Here is a 2,748-nt window from a genome sequence, read left to right as displayed (position 1 = left end):
TTCACAACATTTTCCAGCTGGTCTGTAGGAACACGAAGACACTTGCTGCAAGAAGCCATGGTGAAACTGAATGAATGTGAAATATTTTCTGACCTTTTCCTTCTCAGAGGGTTCTGACAGTAATATAGACCCCCACAAAGTTTACAAGGGTTCTTTACAAACATGCACAAAAACTATCATATATATGTCTTTGGTTGATGAGTGTCAAGAGAGCAAAGAAGGGAAGAGATTGTCAAAGCGTTAAAACGCGCCAACGCCAGGGAATGGCTGGCATCGTCCGGTCGTTAAAACACGCCCGCACCAGTCAAAGAGTTAATATGTTTTGGCTTCTTACCTGTTTTCATTTGATTGCCCCTTATATATGGGGGCTTTTATCAGTAGAATTTGGTAGGGGAGATTGACAATATGTGGTAAGTTTAAAATTAAAGTTCAAAATTTTTAATTTTTTTTTATAATGATGTTGGTGTATATCTTGTTATCATGGTGACTTGTGTGTTCCTGCTGGGTAAGCTGGGATATTGGATACAGGTCTTTTCTTACATTATTGTTACCAGTGGCCGCATTCTATCTTGCTTGGGTGGTTTTTAATTTGAAAAATTAGGAATACATTGTAGGGGAATGTTTTTGTTGTATCTTTTAGTTTTTTTTATACATATGCTTCCTTGCTTTGACATTCTGTGGCCAGTTCCTTGGTTATGTTCTGTTTTGTTCATTGTTACTGTAATGGTGTTGGTTCTTAGTGCTGTTTACTGATTTTCCCAAAAAGGTTCTTGTGATATTAATGTTACTATAGACTGAAATTGTTAGTACTTTGTGTATTTTTTTTAAGGTTTGAAGGTTTGTTATTACTTAACAGTTTTTAACAAAACAAAGAGTGAGGGGCACAGAAATGTAGAAGCAGGCATATAAGCCTCTGTAGCTGTTGTGGAGCAACTTCGGATATTTGAACCAGAAATTGCATATATGGGTTGTTTCTGTAATAATGGATTAATGAATGGCCCTGTTTTAAGGGTCTTTTCTGTCCCATGCCAATTGGTATGGTGGCAATCATTAGTGGAATGTTAACTCCATCGAGGTGAGTCATTTCTTGAGAAGCTGCCAGTTGTTTGGTCACTCAAGAATTTGCAACATTTTATGGAATCAGAAGGTTTGCTACCATGTTCACAAGAGCCCTCTACTAGTCCCTATCCTGAGGCATATCAATCCAGTCCATACCACCCCATCCGATCTAAGATCCATCTTAATACGTATTATCCTCCCATGTATGTCTAGGTCTTTGTATTGGTGTCTTTCCTTCTGACTTCCCCACCAATATCCTATATGCGTTTCTCTTCTCCCCCATTCTTACTACATGCCCAGCACATCTCATCCTCTTATTTACAACTTATCATTCTAATTATATCTTGTGAGGAGTCCAAATTATAACCTCGTCACGCAGTTTTTAACTGAATGCTACAACCTGAAAGTCATTCTTTCTCTGTTCAGATTATGTCTACAACTCAAATGAAGCTCATGCACCAGTCCTGGATGATAGATGATGAAGCTTGCAACTCCTCAGATTCAGATAAATAACATTCATGTAAAAGGCCACAGAATAAACCAAATTTATATGGTCATAGCAGTACATCAGTTGCATGTGATTTGAAGGAAATTGCATGACTTATCTGTCTCCAGAACATTAAGTCAAGGCTGTGTGTGATCTTGATATAGATGGATGGGCAGCAATTTCTGTCTTACATACAAGTAAATATTTTTAGCTCTGTAAAGAATATTCATTTTAGTTCTTGCAAGTGAGGTGAAGTGATATTAACTTTTTCAATGAATGAGTAAGCATGAGATTATAGTCTTGGGGGATGTATCACCACGTAGGTTGCAGGCATAGGTGGCAATATTATGTAGGAACCTGCTGTCTCCATCTTCAGTGAAAAAGAGATGTTAGCAGTGGTGTGCCATGCATGGAAGCAAGGGAAGCATTGCTTCCGTAGTTAGAAACGGAAAGGAAAGTCATATATAAATAATTCAATTTGAGTAATAAGGATTTGAATATTGTCATTTAGCGCGTGTTCCTGCTCAAGGCCACATGCCTCCTCCTCCTACCTTACCCTGCTTGGTGGGATGGACCAAGTTTCCTTCATTAAACTTTGTAATAATTCATCTCACACGAAGTGGGCAAGGAAGCAACTGTCGGTTTGCTGGCTAATGCCTGTGATATGGAAGCGAAGGACTGTGTTCTTTCTATGGTTATGTGAAAATTAACTGTTTATATGTGAACGATACTACAGCACAATGAAAATTTGAAAGAAAATAGAGAAATAATGAAACGCTTGATTGATATCATCTGCCATTTAGGAAAGAGGCAACTTGCCCTCCATGGTCATGACAAAAGCGTGGATTCTATCGACCGAGGTAATTATATAGAATTAGTTCATTTGTTGAGGAAATATGATCTGAAACTCAGTGTTCACCTTGAGAACAGTACAGTATTTACAGATTTATCGAACAGAATACAAGGTGTGGCAATAAAGAACCCGGATTACTTTTATGACTCATTTCCGGCCACGTCATTGACGAAGAGGAGGGTAGGGCATTGACCCTTGGACTTCCCTCTACCGTCACACAAAGTTTCATTCACGTGCATCGGTTAGTCTGGCCGCGACCATTGTTAGAAGCGGATCGTGTTTCTGAGCTCCGTCGGAATAATGCTGAGTGCTAATGCAGAACAACGTGCTAACATCAAATTCCTCACAA

At 38.9% G+C, this 2,748-nt stretch overlaps 1 protein-coding gene across 3 annotated transcripts in view; it reads left to right on the top strand.

Annotated features, from left to right (window-relative positions):
- The window catches only part of LOC111871490, a 40,280-nt gene that overhangs the window by 31,538 nt on the left and 5,994 nt on the right, over positions 1–2,748 (top strand). Inside the window, exon 5 of one of the 3 annotated variants that reach the window (XM_023864648.2) lies at positions 1,486–2,020. The exons of the other annotated variants lie outside the window; for them this stretch is intronic. The gene's annotated coding sequence lies outside the window, so the exon portion shown is untranslated. Of the gene's footprint in view, positions 1–1,485; positions 2,021–2,748 lie in introns of those variants that run through there. 3 annotated transcript variants of the gene reach the window in all.

The sequence above is a fragment of the Cryptotermes secundus genome, unplaced genomic scaffold, assembly GCF_002891405.2.
Source record: "Cryptotermes secundus unplaced genomic scaffold, Csec_1.0 scaffold585, whole genome shotgun sequence".
NCBI classification, from domain to species: Eukaryota; Metazoa; Arthropoda; class Insecta; order Blattodea; family Kalotermitidae; genus Cryptotermes; species Cryptotermes secundus.
This window is presented reverse-complemented; position numbering and strand designations above follow the sequence as displayed.